Source organism: Lampetra fluviatilis, chromosome 53, assembly GCF_964198595.1.
Source record: "Lampetra fluviatilis chromosome 53, kcLamFluv1.1, whole genome shotgun sequence".
NCBI classification, from domain to species: domain Eukaryota; kingdom Metazoa; phylum Chordata; class Hyperoartia; order Petromyzontiformes; family Petromyzontidae; genus Lampetra; species Lampetra fluviatilis.
The window spans coordinates 6,223,921-6,239,738 of NC_136327.1; the positions used below are offsets into that span (position 1 = coordinate 6,223,921).

Below are 15,818 nucleotides of genomic sequence, written 5' to 3' on the forward strand. Positions count from 1 at the left end.
TCGTGTGCCGTGCCGGCCTTCAGAGGTGCCTACACGCTATGAGCACTTGCCCCAACAGTCTGTTACAGGCTACACGGGGGATCTTTGTCCTGGTCACACACCACCAACACACAACAACAACAACCGCCATTCGCCACTAAGTGGCGGTGACCTCACCACGGCGCTTGTGCCAGGCCATGTGCACGCTGAGGCCACGTGAAGTGTCGAACGCCCGCTGGCAGGAGGTCACGGGGCAGACCCCGGTGCCATGGGTTGACCGACTGAGATGACTGCCCGATGCACCACCTGTGCCCCCTTTGTCTTTTTGTGGGGGAGCGGTGGTGTAGTGGTTGGTGCACTGCGCTAGGAACTCGGCCACCCGAGTTCCATTCCCGCTCATGATCAATAACCGCGGCGAGTGTTTGTTTTTACACTTAAACATTTTTTTTACAAATCCCATCAGCCGCATGTCCTCCTGGGGGAGTGCGACGTTTACCGCAGCATTGGTTCGGTACGAGCACAACTCTTGGACCGGTTTCGGCATTCAATGTCTCATCAGCAGCAGAGCCGGTTTCCCCTTGAATCGGAGTGCTCCCGCGTTGAACCGATGCCGATTGCAAATGTTACACTCCGAGATGGAACGGCGCGTGTGTGTGTGTGTGGCTGATGCACAAGGAGGAGGCTTGCGATGGACGCTGCTACTGGGCAGGTGGAGGCAGTCGCCCTACAGCAACAGCGGGGGTGGGGGGGGGCAGAGGAGCGACGTCCACAACAACGAGCGGAGCGCCGGGTAGCTAAAGCACAGCATGTTGGCACCCATGGCACCTGGGTCTGTCCCGTGACCTCCTGGCAGCGGGCGTTCAACACTTCACGTGGCCTTGACGTGCACATAGCCTGGCACAAACGCCGTGGTGAGGTCACCGCCACTTAGTAACGAATGTTGATCAAGCAAAATGTATCTATTTGGTGTCTGGACATCTTAACAAGTTTCGATTTAAAGCTTTCGTGACTGCATGGATTCATATTCTTGGTTCTTTCGGTAAAGTCACGTGGAAGGGAAATAATAAAATAATAAAAATCAAACATAATAAGATAAAATTCTCCCAATCTTATTATGTAATTTTTTTTATTATTATTGTATTTCCCTTCTACGTGACTTTACCGAAAGAACCAATACTATCTTAACAAGTGTTTTCTTTTTCTACCTACGTGACTTTACCGAAAGAACCAAAGAGTATGGATTCCTGCAGTCACGAAAGCTTAAAATCAAGTGTTTTATTGCCAGGACGGGTAAAAAAACCCATCCTCATTTCTCAAACGCCACGCGCCTGTTTTAATGTGCAAGGCACGGGTCCCACCGCTCTGTGGTTAAACGATTACCAAAACAGCTCAAGTGCAGGGCCTTCCACGGACCCCTTTCAATGACCTCCCCCCCCTCCCCGCGTGGCTTCTGCATGCGTGGTCTTGCGTGTGACCTCACGACCTCTCGCTACGATTGTGGCTGGCGCTAGGGGTTTCTGTGTGGGGTGGGTGGGGGGGTGGGGTGGGGGGGGGCGGTGGCGCAACGGTTAGCGCTACGCCGCGCTACGAACCCGGCGGCCCGAGTTCAAGTCGCGCTCACGGCCACCGATTTATCTGAAGCGATCCTGGGGTCTCGCGTAGGTCGGCTCAGCCTCACATGAGTAGCTGGTGCGGTGTGTAAACGTCACCACTGGAGAGACAAAGGCGGCCGGGCGTGGTGCTGGCCACCCACCCGATTCTCGCACACGCCAACCAACACCCAGTGACGATCATCTGAATCGGTCCCGGGTCTTCCCTAGGTCGACTCAGCCTCAAATGAGTACCTGGTGCGGTAAGCATCGTCGCCAGGGAGACAAAGGCGGCCGGGCGTGGTGTTGGCACACCCACTCCCTCGTGTGCCGTGCCGCTTTTCATAGGTGCTCGCTAACAGCACTTGCCCCAACAGTCTGTCAAGGCTACACGGGGGATCTTTGTGTGTGTGTGTGAGAGAGAGCGGTGGCGCAATGGTTAGCGCACTGCTCTCGAGTTCGATGTTCGCTCCCGAGCATTTAACAGTGGCGAAATATATTGAACCCGGCCCTGGGCGTCCCCTAGGTCGACTCAGCATTAAATCCCTAAATGCACTGGGGAGACAAGGGCGGTGCTGTTTGCCACACCGCGTTTTTTTGTTCGCCGTGCTGGGCGTAATGTTATCATTTTATCGGTCGGTACGTTTCCCTTTGTGTGTGTATCTGTATCTGTACGTATATTTGCGCATGTCTGTGTTTGTCTTCGTATGCTTTGCATGTGTGTTTGAATGTCTAACTGCCAGTGTGTGTGCGTGTGTGTGCGCATGTGTGTGTTGAGGATTGTGTGTCATTATGCCTGCACGTGTATGCTTGTGTGCCCGTGTGCATATGTCCATCAGTGTCATATCTATTTGATTATATGCCAGTATGCCTGGGTGTACGTGTGTGTGTGTGTGGGGAGCGGTGGTGTAGCGGTTAGCGCTACGCTGCGCTACGAACCCAGCGACCCGAGTTCAATTCTCGCTCACGGCCAACACCGGCGACGATTATCTCAACCGATCTTGGGCCTCCCCTAGGTCGACTCAGCCTCAAATTATGACTTGTTGCGGTGAGTAAACATCGCCACTGGGGAGACAAAGGCGGCCGGGCGTGGTACTGGCCGCCCGCCCCCTCGTGTGCCGGCCTTCATCGGTGCTACTCGCCAACAGCACTTGTCCCAACAATCTGTCAAAGGCTACACGGGGGATCTTTCTCTTTGTATCATTGTTCACGTGTTGATGTAAGCATCATTGTGTGTGTGTCAGCATGCGCGTGTGTGTGTGTATGTCAGTGTTTATGTGTGTGTGTGTATGTCAGTGTTTATGTGTGTGTGTGTCGGTGTGGTGCGTGTTAACAGCACTTTTCCCAAAAGTTTGTTAAGGCGAAACAGGAGAGCTTTGTCTTTGTTGTTTGTGTGTATCACTGTGTATGTGTCAGCATGTCTCTCCCTGTATGTATATCAGTGTGTGCCACTGTGGGGGTCACTGTGGGGGTCAGTGTGTGCATCACTGTTTGTGTGTCAGTATGTGTGAGTATGTGTGTGAGCATGTGTGTGTCAGTGTGTGTGTCAGTGTGTGTGTGTCAGTGTGTTTCAGTGTGTGTGTGTCAGTGTGTGTGTGTCACTGTGGGGGTCATTGTGTGCATCACTGTTTGTGTGTCAGTATGTGTGAGCATGTGTGTCAGTGTGTGTGTCAGTGTGTGTGTGTCAGTGTGTGTGTCAGTGTGTGTGTCAGTGTGTCAGTGTATGACTGTGTGTGTCAGTGTGTCAGTGTGTGTCAGTGTGTGTGTGTTAGTGTGTGTGTGTCATTGTGTGTGTGTGTTAGTGTGTGTCAGTGTCAGTGTGTGTGTGTCAGTGTGTCAGTGTGTGTGTGTCAGCGTGTGTGTGTCAGTGTGTCAGTGTGTGTGTGTCAGTGTGTGTGTGTCAGCGTGTGTGTGTGTCAGCGTGTGTGTCGCGTGCGCCCCGTGTTGACACGGAGGAGTCGCACCCCTCAGCTCCCCGCGCACTCAGCTCCGTTCGCGTGCGAAGCCGCAGATAAGAAGGGGAGCTAGTTGAGTGGCGGGGTGAGCGGGGGGGTGAGCGGGGAGGTGGGGTGAGCGGGGAGGTGGGGTGAGCGGGGGGGGTGAGCGGGGGGGGCTCGGAGAATTCGGCAAAAATCGCGCTCGTTCGCACGCACGGCACACGCGGGGCTGACTCGGCACGGGGAAGGGCGTGATAGTGTGTGTGTTAGTGTGTGTGTGTGTTGGTGTGTGTGTGTTGGTGTGTGTGTTGGTGTGTGTGTGTGTTAGTGTGTGTGTGTGTGTTGGTGTGTGTGTGTTGGTGTGTGTGTGTGTTGGTGTGTGTGTGTTGGTGTGTGTGTGTTGGTGTGTGTGTGTTGGTGTGTGTGTGTTGGTGTGTGTGTGTTGGGGCGTGTTGGGGCGTGTTGGTGTGTGTGAGTGTTGGTGTGTGTGTTGGTGTGTGTGTTGGTGTGTGTGTGTGTGTTGGTGTGTGTGTTGGTGTGTGTGTGTTGGTGTGTGTGTGTTGGTGTGTGTGTGTTGGGGCGTGTTGGGGCGTGTTAGTGTGTGTGTGTGTTGGTGTGTGTGTTGGTGTGTGTGTGTTGGTGTGTGTGTTGGTGTGTGTGTGTGTTAGTGTGTGTGTGTGTGTTGGTGTGTGTGTGTTGGTGTGTGTGTGTGTTGGTGTGTGTGTGTTGGTGTGTGTGTGTTGGTGTGTGTGTGTTGGTGTGTGTGTGTTGGTGTGTGTGTGTTGGGGCGTGTTGGGGCGTGTTGGTGTGTGTGAGTGTTGGTGTGTGTGTTGGTGTGTGTGTTGGTGTGTGTGTGTTGGTGTGTGTGTTGGTGTGTGTGTGTTGGTGTGTGTGTGTGTTGGTGTGTGTGTGTGTTGGTGTGTGTGTTGGTGTGGAGGAGGCTCGTGAAGGACGCTACTGGGCAGTTGGAGGCAGTCGCCCTCCAACAACAACGGAGGGCGGAGGAGCGACGCTCACAACCACGAGCGGAGCGCCGGGTGGCTAAAGCACAGCAAGTTGGCACGGAAGGGGGCACAGGTGGTGCATCAGCCAGTCTTTTCGGTCATCTTAGTCAGTCGACCCGTGGCACCTGCTGGGTCTGCCCCGTGACCTCCTGCCAGCGGGCGTTCGACACTTCACGTGTCCTCAGCGTGCACCTAGCCTGGCACAAGCGCCGTGGTGAGGTCACCGCCACTTAGTGGCGAACGGCGGATGATGTTGTTGTGTGTGTTAGTGTGTGACCAGGACAAAGATCCCCCGTATAGCATTAACAGACTTTTGGGGCCAGTGCTGTTAGCGAGTAGCACCTATGAAGGCCGGCACGGCACACGAGGGGGTGGGTGGCCAGCACCACGCCCGACCGCCTTTGTCTCCCCAGTGGCGATATTTTCTACACACCGCACCAGGTACTCATCTGATTTGACCTAGGGGAGGCCCAGGACCGGTTCAGATAATCGTCACCGGTAGAGCAACCGGTTAGCGCACAGCGCTGTAAACCCGGCCAGCCGAGTTCGATTCCCGCTCACGGCCACCAACACTGACATCTGAACCACTCGGCCTCAAATCATTTGCCTGGTGCGGTGTGTAGCCAACATCCCCGCTGGGGAGACAAAGGCGGCCGAGGTCGGTGTTGGCCAACCAGTCCCTCGTGTTCCGTGCCGGCCTTCATAGGGTGCTACTCGCTAACAGCACTTGACCCAACCGTCTGTCAAAAGCTCTATGGGGGGAATCTGTCTAGACATTTGTTCGTCACACTAAACTTTACCCTACAAGTGTGAGTTTGCTGAACTTAAAAACCAACACAACAAAAAATCTCGGCAAACGATGAAGTTGGTTGATCTATTTTCGGTGTTATCTGATGGAGACCATCTGTCCTACGTGACGCGTCCGTCTAGACAACGAAGGGACAATTGAAGGACGGACGGACAGGTCTCCTCCTGAACACGGCTTAGTGGCGAGCGGCAAATCTGACCGGCTCCTGCCGAATCCGTAACTGACCAGCACGGCGAAGTATGGTCAAACAACCCCCATCGGCCGACACGGTCAGTGGGGGGAGCAAGGTGGGGTGGCCTCTGACCATCCAGGCAGCGGATTGACAATCGATCCGCGAATGACCGCCTCGTACGGCGAAGAAGGAGGATGACCATCGTCGCATAGATGGAGGGATGAAATCAACATCAACAACATCAACAACATCAACAAAAACATCAACAACATCAACAACATCAACAACAACACCAACAACATCAACAACAACATCAACAACATCAACAACAACATCAACAACAACATCAACAACATCAACAACAACATCAACAACATCAACAACATCAACAACAACATCAACAGCAACATCAACAACATCAACAACAACATCAACAACATTAACAACAACATCAACAACATCAACAACATCATCAACAACAACATCAACAACAACAACATCAACAACATCAACACCATCAACAACAACATCAACAACAACATCAACACCACCACCACCACCTCCATCGTCAACGGCGCGAGTCACGTGGGTCGCAGCGTCACGACGTCGAAGAGGCCTTCGTCCAGCAGTGGATAGACCACGGCTGCTGATGCTGCTGATGATGATGATGCTGCTGCTGATGATGATGATGCTGATGATGATGCTGATGATGATGCTGATGCTGCTGTTGATGCTGCTGCTGATGATGATGCTGCTGCTGCTGCTGCTGATGATGATGATGATGCTGCTGATGATGATGATGATGCTGATGATGATGCTGCTGATGATGATGATGCAGATGCTGCTGATGATGCTGCTGATGATGATGCTGCTGATGATGATGATGCTGATGATGATGCTGCTGATGCTGCTGATGATGCTGCTGCTGATGATGATGCTGATGATGATGCTGCTGATGATGCTGCTGATGATGATGCTGCTGCTGATGATGATGATGCTGATGCTGCTGATGCTGCTGATGATGATGCTGCTGATGCTGATGCTGTTGCTGCTGCTGTTGCTGCTGCTGATGATGATGATGCTGATGATGATGCTGCTGCTGCTGCTGCTGATGATGCTGCTGCTGCTGATGATGATGCTGATGATGATGCTGCTGATGATGATGCTGCTGCTGCTGCTGATGATGCTGCTGCTGCTGATGATGATGATGCTGCTGATGATGCTGCTGATGATGCTGATGATGCTGCTGCTGATGCTGCTGCTACTGCTGATGCTGCTGCCGATGCTGCTGATGATTGTGTTTATATAGCAGCAGCAGAGCCGCTGAGCCATGCGGGTTGGCCTGACTTGGGTCTCTATATAAACAGACGCCATGACATCGCCGCTGTGATAGGTTGACATTTGACAGATATGGATCAGTGCGGTGTCAAACCCCGCATCTCTTAGGACGACTTCCGTCTTAAACAACAACTTTTAAAAAATATATAGAACTCACCGAGGGTCACTCGTTGTACGGGTTAGCGAAGGCATGGCAGGAATTCCATTGGTGGCGAGATGTTAACTACCTCGCCCGGTATACAGGAGGTCGTGAGTCCGATCCCGACCTTGACGCCTGTTGTATATTTGGAGTTTGCATCTCTCTCTCCCTGTAAATATGTTAACTACCTCGCCTGATATACAGGGGATCGTGGATTCGATCTAGACCCTGATGCCTCCTGCTGTGTATTTGGAGTTTGCGTGTTTCTCTCTCGCCCTGTAGAGATGTTAACTACCTCGCCTGGTATACAGGAGATCGTGGGTTCGATCCAGACCTGACGCTTCCTGCTGTATATGTGGAGTTTGCGTGTCTCTCTCTCTCCCTGTAGAGATGTTAACTACCTCGCCTGCTATACAGGAGATCGTGGATTCGTTCCAAACCCTGACGCCTCCTGCTGTGTGTTTGGAGTTTACGGTGTCTCTCTCTCTCCCTGTAGAGATGTTAACTACCTCGCCTGCTATACAGGAGATCGTGGATTGGATCCAGACCCTGATGCTTCCTGCTGTGTGTTTGGAGTTTGCGTGTCTCTCTCGCTCTCTCTCTGTGGTCGCGTGGATTTTCTTCCGGCTCCTGCGGTTATCCCCTCCACATTTAGAATCAACATTACGCGTTTAGAGTCTTCGCCTGCTATAAATGTCCACATAGTGATAAGGCGATTCGTCGGGCTATCACTTGTGATAGCCAGATCGCTTCTGAAACAGTGATGTAAAGCTAAGTGTGGCCTTACCTGGTAACAAAAAAAAAATTTGAATTCTGCGTTGGAAATGGTGCACAAGCACAAATTATAAAAACAACAACAAACTCAACACGTTTGTCAATAACACCGTGGCCTTAAAAAAACATATATATACAATATAGGCGACGTTTCGGGCAATGGTCCTTCGTAAGGGCATGCGCATGTTGGTTTCCCTGCGTTCGTTTTGTAATCCATCCTCGCGAGTCTTGCCGGAGCCGGAGGCGAAACCATCTCCGTTTGGGACTCTCCTCCCAGCGAGTAGTGCACTACCGTGTGCGTGACTAGGCGTATGCAGGAGCCACGATGATGATGGTGGTTCTGATGATGATGGGGGTGATGGTGATGATGGGGGTGGTGGTGATGGTGATGATGATGGGGGTGATGGTGATGATGGGGGTGGTGGTGGTGGTGGTGATGGGGGTGATGGTGATGATGGGGGTGGTGGTGATGATGATGGGGGTGATGGTGATGATGGGGGTGGTGGTGATGGTGATGATGATGATGGGGGTGATGGTGATGATGGGGGTGGTGGTGATGATGATGATGGGGGTGATGGTGATGATGGGGGTGGTGGTGATGATGATGATGGGGGTAATGGTGATGATGAGGGTGGTGGTGATGATGATGATGGGGGTGATGGTGATGATGGGGGTGATGGTGATGATGGGGGTGGTGGTGATAATGATGATGGGAGTGATGGTGATGATGGGGGTGGTGGTGATGATGATGATGATGGGGGTGATGGTGATGATGGGGGTGGTGGTGATGATGATGATGATGGGGGTGATGGTGATGATGGGGTGGTGGTGATGATGATGATGGGGGTGATGGTGATGATGGGGGTGGTGGTGATTCTGATGATGATGGGGGTGATGGTGATGATGGGGGTGGTGGTGATGATGATGATGGGGGTGATGGTGATGATGGGGGTGGTGGTGATTCTGATGATGATGGGGGTGATGGTGATGATGGGGGTGGTGGTGATGATGATGATGGGGGTGATGGTGATGATGGGGGTGGTGGTGATGATGATGATGGTGGGGGTGATGGTGATGATGGGGGTGGTGGTGATGATGATGATGGGGGTGATGGTGATGATGGGGGCGGTGGTGGTGGTGGTGGTGATGGGGGTGATGGTGATGATGGGGGTGGTGGTGATGATGATGGGGGTGATGGTGATGATGGGGGTGGTGGTGATGGTGATGATGATGATGGGGGTGATGGTGATGATGGGGGTGGTGGTGATGATGATGATGGGGGTGATGGTGATGATGGGGGTGGTGGTGATGATGATGATGGGGGTAATGGTGATGATGAGGGTGGTGGTGATGATGATGATGATGGGGGTGATGGTGATGATGGGGGTGATGGTGATGATGGGGGTGGTGGTGATAATGATGATGGGGGTGATGGTGATGATGGGGGTGGTGGTGATGATGATGATGATGGGGGTGATGGTGATGATGGGGGTGGTGGTGATGATAATGATGATGGGGGTGATGGTGATGATGGGGTCGTGGTGATGATGATGATGGGGGTGATGGTGATGATGGGGGTGGTAGTGATTCTGATGATGATGGGGGTGATGGTGATGATGGGGGTGGTGGTGATGATGATGATGGGGGTGATGGTGATGATGGGGGTGGTGGTGATTCTGATGATGATGGGGGTGATGGTGATGATGGGGGTGGTGGTGATGATGATGATGGGGGTGATGGTGATGATGGGGGTGGTGGTGATGATGATGATGGTGGGGGTGATGGTGATGATGGGGGTGGTGGTGATGATGATGATGATGGGGGTGATAGTGATGATGGGGGCGGTGGTGATGATGATGATGATGGGGGTGATGGTGATGATGGGGGTGGTGGTGATTCTGATGATGATGGGGGTGATGTTGATGATGGGGGTGGTGGTGATGATGATGATGGGGGTGATGGTGATGATGGGGGTGGTGGTGATGATGATGGTGATGATGATGGTGATGATGATGATGATGGGGGTGGAATGATGAACACAAGCATCCCGTAGACCCCCCCCCCCACTGCCCCGTCCTTGTGATTCGGGATTGTGATTCGATTCGAGGATCGGTTGTCAAGTTCTGAACAACGCAGCACCCTCGGATGAGACGCGTGGGCTCCGTCATCGGACGCGATGCGCATCTTTGCTGAACGCGCGACGAGTGATTGATGATGATGATGTGTGATGGATACATCACGCGAGGAAGCGTAACATGAATCATGATAACCATAGATCAAATGTCAAGCTAAAGTCGCACACAATTTGCATGTCTTAATAATGCCATCGTGACAATAAATTAACGACACATTTTTTGATCTAACCCACAAAAAAACCCCGTATTATGGATGATATTGGTCGTCAAACCCTGCCACGTGTTAAACTAAATAACCCGATGTTGTCCTGCATGACTCGAAGGCTGTTTAGTCCGTGTGTTTATTCATTTTGTATTTGCCGTGCGCCGTGGGTGCTGTGACGCGACCCTTAATGTGGAATGGGGCATGAGAGGGAGAAGGAGGGGGGGGCAGATGGCATCTGACCTAATTCCCCTGGTTCACGAACCACGCGACTTGGCGTGCGCAAAGCCAACACCATCGATCCGTGCCAACGTCCATAAAATACAAATAACAAAAACATCGCGGGTCCGTCCGCTCGTGCCAACGTCCAAAGTCCGAGGCGGCTCGAGGTACCACAGTCGGGGTTCAATGCTCGGGTGCAGAGGTCAAGAGGTCAGCCGCTCGCGAGGATGCTGATGGTGGAGAAAGAGACGGCGTTGGGGGGCAGGGGGAGGGGGTAGTGTTGGTAGAAAGTCGATCGTGGGGGTTCATTGACCATACTTGGCCACGCTGGTCAGTCCGGGTTGGCGAGCAACTGGAAGGGTTTTGAATCGAAGGTGGCGAGGCGATGCTGCAAGATGTCGTACAGGATGGAGGAGGAGGTGGTGGGTGGGACACGTGGTTCACAGGGTGGAAGAGGAGGTGGTGAAGGATGGGACACGTGGTTTGTAGGGTGGAAGAGGAGGTGGTGAAGGATGGGACACGTGGTTTGTAGGGTGGAGGAGGAGGTGGTGATGGGTGGGACACGTGGTTTGTAGGGTGGAGGAGGAGGAGGTGGTGATGGGTGGGACACGTGGTCTGCAGGGTGGAGGAGGAGGAGGTGGTGATGGGTGGGACACGTGGTTTGTAGGGTGGAGGAGGAGGTGGTGATGGGTGGGACACGTGGTTTGTAGGGTGGAGGAGGAGGAGGTGGTGATGGGTGGGACACGTGGTCTGCAGGGTGGAGGAGGAGGAGGTGGTGATGGGTGGGACACGTGGTTTGTAGGGTGGAGGAGGAGGAGGTGGTGATGGGTGGGACACGTGGTGTGCAGGGTGGTGGAGGTGGTGATGGGTGTGACACGTGGTTTACAGGGTGGAGGGGAGGAGGTGGTGATGGGTGGGACACGTGGTTTGTAGGGTGGAGGAGGAGGTGGTGATGGGTGTGACACGTGGTTTACAGGGTGGAGGGGAGGAGGTGGTGATGGGTGGGACACGTGGTTTGTAGGGTGGAGGAGGAGGTGGTGAAGGATGGGACACGTGGTCTGCAGGGTGGTGGAGGAGGTGGTGATGGGTGGGACACGTGGTTTGTAGGGTGGAGGAGGAGGTGGTGATGGGTGGGACACGTGGTTTGCAGAGTGGAGGAGGAGGTGGTGATGGGTGGGACACGTGGTGTGCAGGGTCGAGGAGGTGGTGATGGGTGTGACACGTGGTTCACAGGGTGGAGGGGAGGAGGTGGTGATGGGTGTGACACGTGGTTCACAGGGTGGAGGAGGAGGAGGTGGTGATGGGTGGGACACGTGGTTCACAGGGTGGAGGGGGAGGTGGTGATGGGTGGGACACGTGGTTCACAGGGTGGAGGAGGAGGTGGTGATGGGTGTGACACGTGGTGTGCAGGGTGGAGGAGGAGGTGGTGATGGGTGGGACACGTGGTTCACAGGGTGGAGGAGGAGGTGGTGATGGGTGGGACACGTGGTTTACAGGGTGGAGGGGAGGAGGTGGTGATGGGTGGGACACGTGGTTTACAGGGTGGAGGAGGAGGTGGTGATGGGTGTGACACGTGGTTCACAGGGTGGAGGAGGAGGTGGTGATGGGTGGGACACGTGGTTCACAGGGTGGAGGGGGAGGTGGTGATGGGTGGGACACGTGGTTCACAGGGTGGAGGAGGAGGTGGTGATGGGTGGGACACGTGGTTCACAGGGTGGAGGGGGAGGTGGTGATGGGTGGGACACGTGGTTTGCAGGGTGGTGGAGGAGGTGGTGATGGGTGGGACACGTGGTTTGCAGGGTGGTGGAGGAGGTGGTGATGGGTGGGACACGTGGTTCACAGGGTGGAGGAGGAGGTGGTGATGGGTGGGACACGTGGTTTGCAGGGTGGTGGAGGAGGTGGTGATGGGTGGGACACGTGGTTCACAGGGTGGAGGAGGAGGTGGTGATGGGTGGGACACGTGGTTTGCAGGGTGGTGGAGGAGGTGGTGATGGGTGGGACACGTGGTTCACAGAGTGGAGGAGGAGGTGGTGATGGGTGGGACACGTGGTTCACAGGGTGGAGGAGGAGGTGGTGATGGGTGGGACACGTGGTGTGCAGGGTGGAGGAGGAGGCGAAGTCACCGAGACCGCCAGCGGAGTGGCTGCTGGTGGTCCATGCGCAAGAGGAAGAGAAGACCTAAAGTGGGACGCTGGTGGTGACTGACGACAACGACGATGATGATGATGAGGAACGAAACAGGTGAACCTCTCCACAACTCTGGCTGTCGCCTGATGAAGCTGGTTGTAATTACTGCCGAATCGTCGTACTCAGATTGTAAATGTTGTGGCTTGGCTCTCCAACACACAACCGGTGTGCTGTGTTAGTATACTACACTATACACTACACTATACACTAGTGCTGTACTAGTATAACTACACCATACACTACACTATACACTACACTATACACTAGTGCTGTACTAGGATACTACACTATACACTACACACTACACTACTATACACTACACTATACATTATACAACTATACACTACACTATACACTGCACTATACACTACTATACACTACACTATACACTAGTGCTGTACTAGTATACTACACTATACACTACACTATACACTACACTATACACGACACCACCATACATTACACTATACACTACACACTACACTATACACTACACTATACACAAGTGTTGTACTATTATACTACACTATACACTACACACTAGTGCTGTACTCGTGACGAATTGGCCACGTTCTGTTTACGTGACAACCATCACCAGTCGGCTGTGCCGGGTGGTGGCGGGTTTTAACGACGCAACATTTACATATTTCTATCGTGGATGAAGGAGGCTGTGTGAGCGGCTCTTGAAGGCTCGCGCGGCAGCTGCCACCCACTGGCTCCGGGCACGTGGTCAGAGGGCGGCGGTGGGGGCCACCAACGGGGCAGAGTGGCCGCGATTGACCTCGTGACCTTGGACCTCGTGACCTTGACCCCCGATGCACGAAGCACATCAAAGGGCAGGTGCGGAGGCCTCGCGTTTAATTGAAATGTGCTCAGCGTGTTTTAGGAAGGAAGTGGTGGTGGTGGCAATTACCCGATAATCCGTGCCGCGGGCGGTACCCACCCTCCCTACATCACCCCATGCAAACAAAGGCAAAGATGCCCCGTATAGCCTGAGCGGACTGTCGGGGGCAAGTGCTGGTCGCGAGTAGCACCTATGAACACGAGGGGGTGGGTGGCCAGCACCACGCCCGGCCGCCTTTGTCTCCCCCGGTGGCGATGTTTCGAAACGGTGCACCGGGTACTCATTTTGAGGCCGAGTCGACCTAGGGGAGGCTCAGGTCCGGTTCGGATATTCGTACACACACACACACACATCACTTCGCTCCATCACCACCACCACCATCACCCATCACCAAATTTTCACCCCACCCGACCTCGGGTGGCTTTCTTGGTACGTGTCGCGAGTTCTGCTTCGCCTCGTTGTACCTTTGACGTGAAAATGATGAGAGCAGAAACGTCTTTCGCCTTCACGATAGAGGGTGGTTTTGTTGGGTGGGGTTAGATCGCGTAAATATATGAATGTGTGTCGTTAAACCCGCCGCCATCCGGCACAGCCGACTAGTAAGGGTTGTCACGTGAACATAACGTGGCCGATTCGTCACTAGTACATCACTAGTGTGTAGTGTAGTGTATAGTGTAGTATACCAGTACAACACTAGTGTATAGTGTAGTGTATAGTGTAGTGTATAGTGTAGTGTACTAGCACAGCACTAGTGTATAGTGTAGTGTATAGTGTAGTATACTAGTACAGCACTAGTGTATAGTGTAGTGTATAGTGCAGTATATAGTGTAGTGTACTAGTACAGCACTAGTGTATAGTGTAGTGTATAGTGTAGTATACTAGTACAGCACTAGTGTATAGTGTAGTGTATAGTGTAGTATACTAGTACAGCACTAGTGTATAGTGTAGTGTATAGTGTAGTGTATAGTGTAGTATACTAGTACAGCACTAGTGTATAGTGTAGTGTATAGTGTAGTATACTAGTACAGCACTAGTGTATAGTGTAGTGTATAGTGTAGTATACTAGTACAGTACTAGTGTATAGTGTAGTGTGTAGTGTAGTGAATAGTGTAGTATACCAGTACAGCACTAGTGTATAGTGTAATATATAGTGTAGTGTATAGTGTAGTGTACTAGTACAGTACTAGTGTATAGTGTAGTGTATAGTGTAGTCTACTAGTACAGCACTAGTGTATAGTGTAGTGTGTAGTGTAGTGTATAGTGTAGTGTATAGTGTAGTTTACTAGTACAGCACTAGTGTATAGTGTAGTGTATAGTGTAGTCTACTAGTACAGCACTAGTGTATAGTGTAGTGTATAGTGTAGTTTTTACGTGCAGTGTATAGTGTAGTCTACTAGTACAGTACTAGTGTATAGTGTAGTGTATAGTGTAGTATACCAGTACAGCACTAGTGTATAGTGTAGTGTATAGTGTAGTTATACTAGTACAGTACTAGTGTATAGTGTAGTGTATAGTGTAGTCTACTAGTACAGCACTAGTGTATAGTGTAGTGTATAGTGTAGTGTATAGTGTAGTGTATAGTGTAGTTTTTACATGCAGTGTATAGTGTAGTATACTAGTACAGTACTAGTGTATAGTGTAGTGTATAGTGTAGTATACCAGTACAGCACTAGTGTATAGTGTAGTGTATAGTGTAGTATACTAGTACAGCACTAGTGTATAGTGTAGTGTATAGTGTAGTGTATAGTGTAGTGTATAGTGTAGTTTTTACATGCAGTGTATAGTGTAGTATACTAGTACAGTACTAGTGTATAGTGTAGTGTATAGTGTAGTATACCAGTACAGCACTAGTGTATAGTGTAGTGTATAGTGTAGTATACTAGTACAGCACTAGTGTATAGTGTAGTGTATAGTGTAGTGTATAGTGTAGTGTATAGTGTAGTTTTTACGTGCAGTGTATAGTGTAGTATACTAGTACAGCACACCGGTTGTGTGTTGAAGAGCCAAGCCACAACATTTACAATCTGAGCACGACGTTTCGCCAGTAACTACAACTAGCTTGTCGTTAACACAGGCGTTGTTAATATGTTCAAACACCAAAAAGGCAAATAATCACTATAATTATTGTCGCAAGGCATCGAGTTTGATGCACCAAGGCCATAGCCATGGAGTCAACATTGGGGGGGACCAAATTTCCCAGAGGGTCTGGGGGCCCCCTCCCCAGAAAAAAAATAAAAATTTGAAAACTAATTTCCTGCCATTTCCTGCCTAAAAGAAAAAAAACACATTGGAGGGATTTGTGTATTTATTTATTATGTAATGTAGTAACTCCACGGGAGACGACTTCACGGGTAACACACTCTTTATTTTATCAAACTTGGTTACAGGTGACTAACACCTACTTTGTATCTCGGGTGACAAACACCCACTTCGCTACTTGGCGACTAACGCCCACTGAGTTACTCGGATGACCAACATCCACTTAGTA

General features: G+C 51.8%; 1 protein-coding gene across 1 annotated transcript in view; it reads right to left on the reverse strand.

Annotated features, from left to right (window-relative positions):
- Positions 1–15,818, reverse strand: part of LOC144949330 (alpha/beta hydrolase domain-containing protein 17B) — a 175,709-nt gene that overhangs the window by 18,845 nt on the left and 141,046 nt on the right. The gene's annotated exons all lie outside the window — the stretch shown is intronic.